A 13,622-nucleotide genomic window follows, 5' to 3' on the forward strand; every position below is an offset into this window, starting at 1 on the left:
ATAAAATTATCCTTTTAAAATTCTGTAACAATGATCATGGTCACATTTTAAGTTCACTGATATTCAATTTTCTCATGTTGTGGGGTTTACTTTAGCTTTCCAATGAACAATATTATACTGAATCTCAAAGTTCACTTGCAGCCCTCCATCTCCAATATAGTTTTTATGTACTATTGGTTCTCAACTATGTACTATTAGATGATGTTGTTAATTATCAACATGCGTGGTTGTACCTTTGTACTTTTCTGTGAACTTCCTGGAATTTAAGCAGTCCTGAACATAACATGCATATCAAATTCTGTATTTGCTTTTCAGATCTCTGCTGATTTCATTGCTGGAGAATGGTGCTCTTTAGCATTTCGATTAATACTCAAAGTTGAGCGTATTGTCTTATGAAAAAATGTACAAATGCAGCATTCATAAGACAAACATGAATTCAACATAGTATACACAATATTTTCAGGAAGGAGAATAATTTCAATAAAAGAAACAAAGCCCATTATAGTGCAAGGTGATGAAAGTGGTTATAGTGTTGCAATACTGAGGTGGATGATTAAGATAACGCAGGTTGGTTCAAGGGAAATAAACCTCGAAGAATTGTTGCTGTTCTTGAACGTGGCGGTGAAGAACTTTAGGCAGCTTTGCGCCCTGCCTGATGGTAGCTACCAGAAGATGGATAGCCTGCATGGTGGGTACCTTTCAACTATGGAACAAGAACAGCTTTACATATAAGGAAGAAAAATAGCAATAAGGGAAAAGATGAAGTACGAACACAAGCTGGTAAACAAAATAAAGTAGATAGTAATAGCTTTTTCAAGTATGTAAAAAATATGAGAGATGAGACTGGATATAGGACTGCTAGAAAATGAGGCCAGAGAAATAATAACAGTGGATAAGTAGATGGCAGATGAACTAAATGAGTGGTTCGCATCAGTCTTCACTGGGGAAGACATCAGCAATGTGCCAGATATTGCAGTATGTAAAGGAAGAGAAGTGAGTGTGGTTACTATTACAAGGGAAATGGTGCTCGAAAAGCTGAAAGAACTAAAAATGCATAAGTCAGCTGGACCAGATGAACTGCACTCGAGCATTCTGAAAGAAGTAGCGGTAGAGATTGTGGGGCATTAGTAATGATCTTTCAAGAATCATTGCACTCTGGCATGGGGCCTGAGGACTGGAACATTCCAAATGTACTCCTCTTTTTAAGAAAGAAGGAAGGAAGCAGAAAGGAAATTATAGATCAATTTGCCTGGCCTCAGTGGTTTGGAAGATTATGAAGTCAATTGTTAAGAATGAGGTTGTGGAGTACTTGGTGACACAGGACAATATAGGACAAAGTCGGAATGGTTTCCTTAAAGGAAAATCCTGCTTGATGAGCCTGTTGGAATTCTTCGTGGAGATTACATGAAGAAAAGATAAAAGGGATGCAGTGGATGCTGTATGTTTGGACTTTCAGAAAGCTTTTGACAAGGTGTCACACATGAGGCTGCATATGAAGTTAAAAGCCCATGGTATTTCAGAAAAGATATTTACATGTTTAGAGCAATGGTTATTGGTAGAAAGCAGTGAGTGGCAATAAAATGTATCCTCTTCCAGTTGGCTGCCAGTTCCTAGAGGTTTTGTGCAGGGGTCGGTGTTGGGACCACATGTTTTCATGCTATATATTAATGATTTAGATGATGGAGTAGCTGGCTTTGTTGCCAAGTTTGCAGATGATATAGAGATTGGTTGAGAGACAGGTCGTGTTGTGGAAACCAGTAAGGCTGCAGAAGGGCTCAGACAGATTAGGAGATTGGGCAAGAAAGTAGAAAATGAAATACAATTCTGGAAAATGCATGGTTATGCACTTTCTTAGTAGAAATAAACGTACACGTTATTTTCTAAATGGAGAGAAAATTTAAAAATCTGATATATCAAGGGAGTCCTTGTGGAAAAACATAATAAAGATGATGGAATAGATGGCTTTGTTGCTAAGTTTGCAGATAATACGAAGAATGGTGGAGGGGCAGGTAGTGTAGAGGAAACAGGTCAGATGAGGTAGGACTTAGACAGATTAGGAGAATGGGCAGGAAAGTGGCGAATGAAATACAATGTTGGATAATGCATCATCATGTACTTTGGTAGTAGAAATAAATGTGCAGACTATTTTTTTAAACCAGGAGAAAATCCTGGAATCTGAGATGCAGAGGAACTTGAGAGTCCTTGTGCAGACCACGCAGATAGTTAACTTGCAGGTAGAGTTGTTGGTGAGGAAGGCAAATGCCATGTTAGCATTCATTTCAAGGGGTCGAGAATACAAGAGCAAGGATGAGATGCAGAGGCTTTATAAGGCACTGGTGAGGCCTTACCTTGAGTATTGTGATCAGTTTTGGGCCTTTCTTCTTAGAAAAGATGTGGTGGTATTGGAGAGGGTCCAGAGGAGGTTCTCAAGGATGATTCCAGGAATGAAAGGTTATCATACAAGGAACGTTTGATGGCTCTGGGTCTGTTCTTGCTAGAATTCAGAAGGAAGTGGGAGATCTCATTGAAACCTTTCGAATGTTGAAAGGCCTAAGCAGAGTAGATATGGCAAGGATGTTTATCTTGGTGGGAGAATCTAGGACCAGAGAGCACAGCCTCAAGATGGAGGGGCGCCCTTTCAGAAACAGAAATGTGGAGAAATTTCTTTAGCCAAAGGGTGGTGAATATTTGGAATTTGATGCCACATGCTGCTGTGGAGGACAGGTCATTAGGTATGTTTAAGGAAGAGATTGATAAGTTCTTAATTGGGCATTGCATCAAAGGTTACGGAGAGAAGGCTGGTGCATGGAGTTGAAGAGGGAAAAGAAGATACAGCCATGATTAGGCCATTTGGCTCAATGGGCCAGATGGACAAATTCTGCTCCTACACCTTATGGTCTAAAATGATGCTGGACAGATTATAATGAGATGCAAGGAAATAGAAGATGAACTGAATGAGTATTTTTCATCAGTCTTCACTGTGGAAGACACTAGTAGTAATACTTGAATTCCGTGAGTGTCAAGGTGCAGAAGTGAGAGCAGTTGCTTTTATGAGTTATAAGCTCTGCCGGCCTTACACCTGTATTTTTAATTGTTGTCTTATCTAGAGTCATTAAAACCTTGAGCTTTCTGTTTTAATTTTCTCTCGTTTATTTTAGCCAGCTCAGATTTTAGGCATACTGCACTTATTGAAAGCAGATTCCCAATTGGCGCAGATCACAGGGTCCTTAGGGGTTTCTAGAATGATTGGGCTTGCAGTGTCACTTGGTCAAGCCACTGATGTTCAGCTGGCATTCCTGTGAATACACTCTTGATTCTATCTGAACACGGGAGGCTGGCATTCCTATATACTTGGCTTCTGTCGTTTCTCCCCGCTGCATGGGAAACTGAAAGGTCTGAAGTGAAATAATTCAACTGGAGCTGATGACCTACACTTTAGGGTTCTAAAGGAGGTACAGTGGCTGAAAAGATTGTGGAGGCAGTCATAATGCTCTTTCAAGAAAGCAGGAAGTTTCACTCCACTCTTTGATAAGGGAGAGAGTTCTGAAGAGAGGAAATTACAGGCCAGTTAGCTTGATCTCAGATGCTGGAAAGATGTTGGGCTCAATTGCTAAAGATGCAGTTTCGAGGTACTTGGAGGCACATTACAAACTTCGCTGGAGTCAGCATGATTCCCTCAAGAGAAAATTGTACTTGACTAATCTGTTAGAATTCTTTGAAGAAATATCAAGCAGGATAGGCAAAAGAGAATCAATTGATTTTGTATACCTATATTTTCAGAAGGCCTTTGGAAAGGTGCCACAAAGGAGCTCCAAACTTAACATTTAGGAATCTTTCCTCTTCCTTTCCAGTCGTGATGAAGAGTCCTATCCCAAAACATTGACTGTTCTTTCTCTCTATAGGCTGCCTGACCTGCTGAGCACCTCCAGCATTTTGTGTGTTGTGTTCACCATTATATAATGTTTAGCTGCGAATCTCTCAGTATCATATGGATGAAGAAGATGAGGAGAAGTCACCATTTATCCAAATTCTCTGACCTCTACCTTACAGTCAAAATAACTTCTCTTCTGTTACCAATCCTTGGCTTGGCAAGGTTGGACTGTATCATAACATAGAAGCATATGGAAAGAACTTTCGAAATTTAAATTTTAAACACTGCATTACATACGTGGATTCACAAGGTTAGATTCAAAAAATAAAATTATAGAACATAGAACATAGAATAGTACAGCACATTACAGGCCCTTCGGCCCACAATGTTGTGCCGACCTCAAACCCTGCCTCCTATATAATCCCCCACCTTAAATTCCTCCATATACCTGTCTAGTAGTCTCTTAAACTTCACTAGTGTATCTGCCTCCACCACTGACTCAGGCAGTGCATTCCATGCACCAACCACTCTCTGAGTGAAAAATCTTCCTCTAATATCCCCCTTGATCTTCCCTCCCCTTACCTTAAAGCCATGTCCTCTTCTACTGAGCAGTGGTGCCCTGGGGAAGAGGTGCTGGCTGTCCACTCTGTCTATTCATCTTAATATCTTGTACACCTCTATCATGTCTCCTCTCATCCTCCTTCTCTCCAGAGAGTAAAGCCCTAGCTCCCTTAATCTCTGATCATAATCCATACTCTCTAAACCAGGCAGCATCCTGGTAAATCTCCTCTGTACCCTTTCCAATGCTTCCACATCCTTCCTATACTGAGGAGACCAGAATTGGATACAGTACTCCAAGTGTAGCCTAACTAGAGTTTTATAGAGCTGCATCATTGCATCGCGTCTCTTAGACTCTATCCCTCGACTTATGAAAGCTAACACCCCATAAGCTTTCTTAACTACCCTATCTACCTGTGAGGCAACTTTCAAGGATATGTGGACATGTACTCCCAGATCCCTCTGCTCTTCCACACTACCAAGTATCCTGCCATTTACTTTGTACTCTGCCTTGGAGTTTGTCCTTCCAAAGTGCACCACCTCACACTTCTCCGGGTTGAACTCCATCTGCCACTTCTCAGCCCACTTCTGCATCCTATCAATGTCTCTCTGCAATCTTCAACAATCCTCTATGCTATCTACAGCACCACCAACCTTTGTGTCCTCTGCAAACTTACCAACCCACCCTTCTACTCCCACATCCAGGTCATTAATAAAAATCACAAAAAGTAAAGGTCCCAGAACTGATCCTTGTGGGACACCACTAGTCACAACCCTCCAATCTGATTGTACTCCCTCTGCCATGACTCTCTGCCTTCTGCAGGCAAGCCAATTCTGAATCCACCTTGCCAAACTTCCCTGGATCCCATGCCTTCTGACTTTCTGAATAAGCCTACCGTGTGGAACCTTGTCAAATGCCTTACTGAAATCCATGTAGATCACATTCACTGCACAACCTTCATCTATATGCCTCCTCAAATAACTCTATCAGGCTTGTTAGGCACGATCTGCCCTTCACAAAGCCATGCTGACTGTCCCCGACCAGACCATGATTCTCTAAATGCCCACAGATTCTATCTCTAAGAATCTTTTCCAACAGCTTTCCCACCACAGACGTAAGGCTAACTGGTCTATAATTACTGGACTATCCCTACTACCTTTTTTGAACAAGGGGACAACATTCACCTCCCTCCAATCCTCCGGTACCATTCCCATGGACAACGAGGACATAAAGATCCTAGCCAGAGGTTCAGCAATCTCTTCCCTTGCCTCGTGGAGTAGCCTGGGGAATATTCCGTCAGACCCTGGGGACTTATCAGTCCTAATGTATTTTAACAACTCCAAAACCTCCTCTCCCTTAATATCAACATGCTCCAGAGCATCAACCTCACTCATATTGTCCTCACCGTCATCAAGATCCCTCTCAGTGGTGAATACCGAAGAGAAGTATTCATTGAGGACCTCGCTCACTTCCACAGCCTCCAGTCACATCTTCCCACTTTTATCTCTAATCGGTCCTACCTTCACTCCTGTCATCCTTTTGTTCTTCACATAATTGAAAAATGCCTTGGGGTTTTCCTTTACCCTACTCGCCAAGGCCCTCTCATGCCCCCTTCTTGCTCTTCTCAGCCCCTTCTTACGCTCCTTTCTTTCTACCCTATATTCCTGAATAGACCCATCTGATCCCTGGTTCCTAAACCTCGTGTATGCTGCCTTCTTCCACCTGACTAGATTTTCCACTTCACTTGTCACCCATGGTTCCTTTACCCTACCATTCTATATCTTCCTCACCGGGACAAATTTATCCCTAACATCCTGCAAGAGATCTTTAAACATCAACCACATATCCATAGTACATTTCCCTGCAAAAACATCTTCCCAATTCACACCCACAAGTTCTAGCCTTATCGCCTCATAATTTGCCCTTCCCCAATTTAAAATTTTCTTGTCCTCTCTGATTCTATCCTTTTCCATAATAATGCTAAAGGTCAGGGAGTGGTGATCACTGTCCCCCAGATGCTCACCCACTGACAGATCTGTAACCTGACCTGGTTTGTTACCTAATACTAGATCTAGTATGGCATTCCCCCTAGTCGGCCTGTCAACATACTGTGACAGGAATCCATCCTGGACACACTTAACAAACTCTGCCCCATCTAAACCCTTGGAACTAATCAAGTGCCAATCAATATTAGGGAAGTTAAAGTCACCCATGATAACAACCCTGTTATTTTTGCACCTTTCCAAGATCTGCCTCCCAACCTGCTCCTTGGTATCTCTACTGCTACCAGGGGGCCTGTAGAATACCCCCAGTAGAGTAACTTTCCCTTCCTGTTCCTGACTTCCACCCATACTGACTCAAAAGAGGATCCTGCTACATTACCCACCTTTTCTGCAGCTGTAATAGTATCCCTGACCAGTAATGCCACCACTCCTCCCCTTTTTCTATCCCTTTTAAAGCACTGAAATCCAGGAATATTGAGAATCCATTCCTGCCCTGGTGCCAGCCAAGTCTCCATAATGGCCACTACATCATAATTCCATGTATGTATCCAAGCTCTCAGTTCATTACCTTTGTTCCTGATGCTTCTTGCATTGAAGTACTTTAGCCCTTCTACCTTACTACCTTTAGTACCCTTTATTCTGCTGCTCTTTCCTCAAAGTCTCTCTATATGTTAGATCTGGCTTTATTCCATGCACTTCTTTCACTGCTCTATCGCTCCGGGTCCCATCCCCTTTGCAAATTAGTTTAAACCCTCCTGAACTATGCTAGCAAAGCTACCAGCAAGGATATTGCTCCCCCTCGAGTTCAGGTGCAACGCATCCTATCTGTACAGGTCCCGCCTTCCCCAGAAGAGATCCCAATGGTCCAAAAATCTAAAACCCTGCCCCCTGCACCAACTCCTCAGCCCCGCATTCAACTGCCATCTCTTCCAATCCTTACCATCACTATCACGGAGTACTGGCAGCAATCCTGAGAACACCACCCTTGAGGTCCTGTTCTTCAGCCTTCTGCCTAGTTTCCGAAACTCACACTTCAGGACCTCATCCCTCTTCCTGCCTATGTCGTTGGTCCCAACATGTATCGCGACTTCTGGTTGCTTTCCCTCTCGCACCAGGATGTCATGCACCCGGTCAGAGACATCCCAGACCCTGGCACTTGGGAGGCAACAAACCACGTGGGTTTCCTTCTCACGTCCACAAAATTTCCTGTCTGCTCCCCTGACTATAGAGTCTCCAATGACGACAGCTCTCCTCTTCTCCATCCCATCCTTCTGCACCACAGGGTCAGACTCAGTGCTAGAGGCCCTGCCACCGTGGCTCACACCTGGTCGGTCGTCCTCACCAACAGCATCCAGGACAGTAAACTTATTATTGGGAATGGCTACAGGGGTGCTCTGTGCTACCTGTTTACTCTCCTTCACTTTCCCGCCTCGGACTGACACCCAACGACCTGCTTCTGGCAGCCTAGGTGTGACTACCTCCCTGTAGCTCTCATCTATGACTGCCTCAATCTGCCTTATGAGTCAAAGGTCATCCAGCTGCTGCTCCAGATTCCTCACACGGTCTTCCAGATCACCCAGCCTCAAGCACTTCTGGCAGATGTGACTCTGCGGGAGAGGGGAGTTCCCCCAAGACTGCCACATCTCACAGGAGAGACACATCACTGTCTCAGGAGGCATTGTAAAGACTAACTGGGAACAAGCTCGTCCTCCGCCTCTTCTTGTCGAAGCCTCTCGAGTCAAAGCCTCAAATCTCCACTCCTTCACAGGCCCACTCAATCACTGGCCGCTTTCCACAGGCCTTTTAAAATTTTAAATTTTAAAACCTTTTAAAAATTATCCTTTTAAGATTCTGTAATAATGATCATGGTCACATTTTATATCTACTGATATTCAATTTTCTCATATTGTGGGGTTTACTTTAGCTTTCCAATGAACAATATTATACTGAATCTCAAAGTTCACTTGCAGCCCTCCATCTCCAATATAGTTTTTATGTACTATTAGTTCTCAACTATGTACTATTAGTTGATGTTGTTAATTATCAACATGTGTGGTTGTACCTTTGCAATTTTCTGTGAACTTCCTGGAATTTAAGCAGTCATAACATACATATAACATATGTATGTATGTATAACATACATATCAAACTCTGTAGTTCAGATCTCTGCCAATTTTAATTGCTGGAGACTGATGCTTTTTTAGCATTTTGATTAATACTGAAAGTTGAGTGTATTGTTTTATGCATAAGTGCACAAATGCAGCATTCATAAGACAAGCATGAATTAAACATAGAATACACAATTTTTTCAGGAAGGAGAATAATTTCAATAAAAGACGCCAAGCCCATTGTAGAGCAAGGTGATATAAGTGTTTACAGTGTTGCAATACTGAGGTAGTGAGTTGTTGCTGTTCTTGAGCATGGCAGCTTTGGACCTTGCCTGATGGTAGCTGCATGAAGATGGCATAGCCTGCATGAAGATGGCATAGCCTGCATGGTGGGTACCATTCAACTATGGAATAAGAACAGTTTTACTTATAAGGAAGAAAAATAGCAATTACAGACAGACAGGCAGGCAGACAGACATACTTTATTGATCCCGAGGGAAATTGGGGTTCATTACAGCCACACCAACCAAGAATACTGTGGAAATATAGCTATATAAAACCATAAATAATTTAATAATATTAAGTTAATCATGCCAAGTGGAAATAAGTGCAGGACCAGTCTATTGTCTCAGGGTATCTGACACTCTGAGGGAGGAGTTGTAAAGTTTGATGGCCAAAGGCAGGAATGACTTCCTATGACGCTCAGTGTTACATCTCGGTGGAACACTGAGATGTAACACTGGAAAATAAGGGAAAATAATAATGTATGAATAAAAGCTGGTAAAAAAAGTAGATTATAAAATCTTTTTCAAGTATGTTTTACAAATATGAGAGATGAGACTGGATATAGGAGCGCTAGAAAATGAAACCGGAGAAATAATAACAAGGGATAAGTAGATGGCAGATGAACTAAATGAGTATTTTGCATCAGTCTTCACTGGACAAGACATCAGCATGTGCCAGATATTGCAGTGTGTGAAAGAAGAGAAGTGAGTGCAGTTACTATTACAAGGGAAAAGGTGCTCAAAAAGACCTGAAAATACGTAAGTCACCTGGACCAGATGAGCTGCACGCTAGCGTTCTGAAAGAGGTAGCGGTAGAGATTGTGGGGCATTGGTAATAATCATTCAGAAATCATTGGACTCTGGCATGGTGCCTGAGGACTACAACATTCCAAATGTCATTCCTCTCTTTAAGAAAGAAGGAAGGCAGCAGAAAGGAAATTATAGACCAATTTGCCTGGCCTCAGTGGTTTGGGAGATTACGAAGTCAATTGTTAAGAATGAGGTTATGGAGTACTTGTTGACACAGGACAACATAGGACAAAGTCAGCATGGTTTCCTTAAAGGAAACTCTTGCCTGATGAGCTTGTTGGAATTATTTGTGGAGATTACAGAAAGAATAGATAAAGGGGATGGAGTGGATGCTGTATGTTTGGACTTTCAGAAAGCCTTTGACAAGGTGTCACACATGAGGCTGCTTACCAAGTTAAGAGCCCACGGTATTTCAGGAAATTTATTGGCATGGTTAGAGCAATGGTCGTTGCTAGAAACCAGTGAGTGGCAATATAAAGGATCCTTCTCTGGTTGGATGCCAGCTCCTAGTGGTTTTGTGCAGGGGTCGGTGTTGGGACCACATCTTTTCATGCTGTATATCAATGATTTAGATGATGGAATAGATTGCTTTGTTGCCAAGTTTGCAGATGATGTGGAGATTGGCAGAGGGGCAGGTAGTGTTGAGGAAACAGTAAGGCTGCAGAAGGGCTTAGACAGATTAGGAGAATGGACAAGAAAGTGGCAAATGAAATACAATTTTGCAAAATGTAGGGTCATGCACTTTCCACGTAGAAATAAATGTACACATTATTTTCTAAATGGAGAGAAAATTTAAAAAACTGCTATGTAAAGGGAGTCCTTGTGAAAAACGTTATAAAGATGATGGAATAGATGGCTTTGTTGCTAAGTTTGCAGATCATACAAAGAATGGTGGAGGGGCAGGTAGTGTTGAGGAAACAGGTCAGATGCAGTAGGACTTAGACAGATTAGGAGAATGGGCAAGAAAGTGGCAAATGAAATACATATTGGATAATGCATTGTCATGCACTTTGGTAGTAGAAATAAATGTGTGGACTATTTTCTAAACTGGGAGAAATTCCTGGAATCTGAGATGCAGAGGGATTTGAGAGTCCTTGTGCAGACCATGCAGAAGTTTAACTTGCAGGTAGAGTTGTTGGTGAGGAAGGCAAATGCCATGTTAGCATTCATTTCAAGAGGTCTAGAATACAAGAGCAAGGATGTGATACTGAGGCTTTATAAGGCACTGGTGAGACCTTACCTTGAGTATTGTGAACAGTTTTGGGCCTTTCTTCTTAGAAAAGATGTGGTGGCATTGGAGAAGTTCTAGAGGAGGTTCACGAAGATGATTTCAGAAATGTAAGGTTATCATATGAGGAAAGTTTGATGGCTCTGGGTCTGTACTCGCTGGAATTCAGAAGGAAGAGAGAGATCTCATTGAAACCTTTCGAATGTTGAAAGGCCTAAGGTTGTTGATTGTATTTAAGGCTGAGATTGAGAGGTTCTTGATTGGATATAGCATCAAAGGTTAAAGGAGAAAGCAGATAACTGGAGTTGAGGAAGAGATAGAAAAAAGTATGGCAGAGTGTTTGTATGGCATGATTGTATGGCAGAGTGGACTCGATGAGCCAGATGGCCTAATTCTGTTCCTATGTCTTATGGTCTATGGTCTTAACTTACAGATGAAGTCATTGGTGAGAATGGCAAATGCAATGACGGTGTGCACTTCAGGAGGTCTTGAATACAAGATCAAAGATGTGAAGCTGAGTCTTCAGGAAGAGTGAATCCTCACCTTGAATATTGTGAGCAGTTCTGGGCCACTCATCTAAGGAAGGATGTGCTGGCATTGGAGAGGGGCCAAAGTAAGTTCACAAGGATGATTCTGGGTATGAAAGTGTTATCACATGAGGAATGTTTGATGGCCCTGCGTCTGTATTCCTTGGAATTGAGAAGGATGAGGGGGATCTCATTGAGACTTTCTGAATGTTGAAAGGCATAGACAGAGTGGATGTTTTCCATGGTTGGGGAATCTAGGACAAGAGGACACAGCCTCGGGATAGAGCGGCATCCATTTAAAACAGAGAAGTGGAGAAAACTTCTTTAGCCAGATGGTTGTGATTTTGTGGAATTTGATACCACAGGCAGCTGTGGAGACCAGGTCATTAGGTGTATTTAAGGGAAAGATTGATAGGTTCTTGACTAGACTTGGTATCAAAGCTTACCGGGAAGAAGGCCGATGAATGGGGTTGAAGATGGGGAAAAAGGATACAGCCATGATTAGGCCATTTGGCTCAATGGGCCAGATGGACAAATTCTGCTACAACATCTTATGGTCTAAGATGATGCTGGACAGATTATAATGAGAGACAAGGAAATGGAAGATGAACTGAATGAGTATTTTGCATCACTGTTCACTGTGGAAGACACTAGTAGTAATGCTGGAATTTCATGAGTGTCAAGGTGCAGAAGTGAGTGCAATTGCTTTTATGAGTTATAAGCTCTTCCAGCCTTGCACCTGTATTTTTATTTGTTGTCTTATCTAAAGTCATTAAAACCTTGTGCTTTCTGTTTTAATTTTTTCAAGTTCAGTTTAGCCGGCTCAGATTTTAGGCATACTGTACTTATTGAAAGCAGATTCCCAGATGGCGCAGATCACAGGGTCCTTGGGTGTTTCGAGAATGACTGAGCTTGTGGTGTCACTTGGTCAAGCCGCTGATGCTCAGCTGGAATTCCTGTGAATAAACTTTTGCTTCTGTTTCAACATGGATGTCTGTCATTCCTCTGCACTTGGCCTCAGTCATTTGTCAGAGGTGTGTGGCAAACTGAACGGTCTGAAAGTGAATAATTCAACTGAGGCTGATGGTCTACACCTCAGGGTTCTAAAGGAGGTACTGTAGCTGAAAAGATTGTGGAGATAGTCGTAATGATCTTTCAAGAAAGCAGGAAATGTCACTCCACTCTTTGATAAAGGCGAGATTTCTGAAGGGAGGAAATTACAAGTTTCAGTGACCTCAGAGGTTGGGAAGATGTTGGGCTCAAGATGTAGTTGCTAAAGATGTAGTTTCGAGGTACTTGGAGACACATGACAAACTAGGCTAGTGTCAGCAATGTTCCCTCAAGAGAAAATCTTACTCGACAAATCTGTTGGAATTCTTTGAAGAAATACCAAGCAAGATAGACAAAAGAGAATCAATTAATTTTGTATCCTTGGATTTTGAGAAGGCCTTTGAAAAGGTGCCACAAATGAGCTCCTACCTTAATATTCTGAAATCTTTCTTCTTCCTGTCCTGTCGTGATGAAGAGTCTCATCGCAAAACATTGTCTGTTTCTTTCTCTCCATCGGCTGCCTGACCTGCTGAGCTCCTCCACATTTTATGTCTTGGGTTCGCCATTATATAATGTTTTACTGCTAAGCAGACCATGAACAATACAAAATCTGTTCCTAGAATAAATTAGCAGGGAGCCCTTAAAATAGCTATGTTGTTCCATTAAAGCCTAGGCCTTGGACGTTGATAATTGATTTGCTTTCTCAGTATCATATGGACAAAGAAGATGTGGATAGTCACAATTTTTCCCGATTCTCTACTCTCTGCCCTACAGTCAACTTAATGTCTGTTCTGTTTACAATTCATGGCTTGGCAAGTTTGGATAGTATTGTAGCGGTGTGCTACACGCAGCACTAAAATAACGACACAGAGTCGGTAAACTGCAATTAAAGATGATTTTATTCGAACTTCATAGCCTTGCTTTAAAGCCTCCCTCATCCCGCCCTCCCCGGGTGCAGATGCTGTAAGGGGCAAGTACTCACAAACCCCCGCAGGCTTTTTCCCTTTGTTGCATACCTGGCCTTTGTGCCTGCACGCTGGCTATTTCTGAGCCGGTTCGAGTGCGCTAGGAAGTGGGTCGCCACATAACCCCCCCCCCCCCCAGAACCAGCGATACACCCCCCAATGCCCACAGTCTGGGCCGGACCTTGTTTGGGAGGTCGGCCTCTGCGCTGCGGTGCTG

General features: G+C 42.5%; 1 protein-coding gene across 4 annotated transcripts in view; it reads left to right on the plus strand.

Annotated features, from left to right (window-relative positions):
* The window catches only part of LOC132395483 (uncharacterized), a 221,060-nt gene that overhangs the window by 122,761 nt on the left and 84,677 nt on the right, over positions 1-13,622 (plus strand). The gene's annotated exons all lie outside the window — the stretch shown is intronic.

This window comes from Hypanus sabinus, chromosome 6 (genome assembly GCF_030144855.1).
Source record: "Hypanus sabinus isolate sHypSab1 chromosome 6, sHypSab1.hap1, whole genome shotgun sequence".
In the NCBI taxonomy this organism is placed as follows: Eukaryota; Metazoa; Chordata; class Chondrichthyes; order Myliobatiformes; family Dasyatidae; genus Hypanus; species Hypanus sabinus.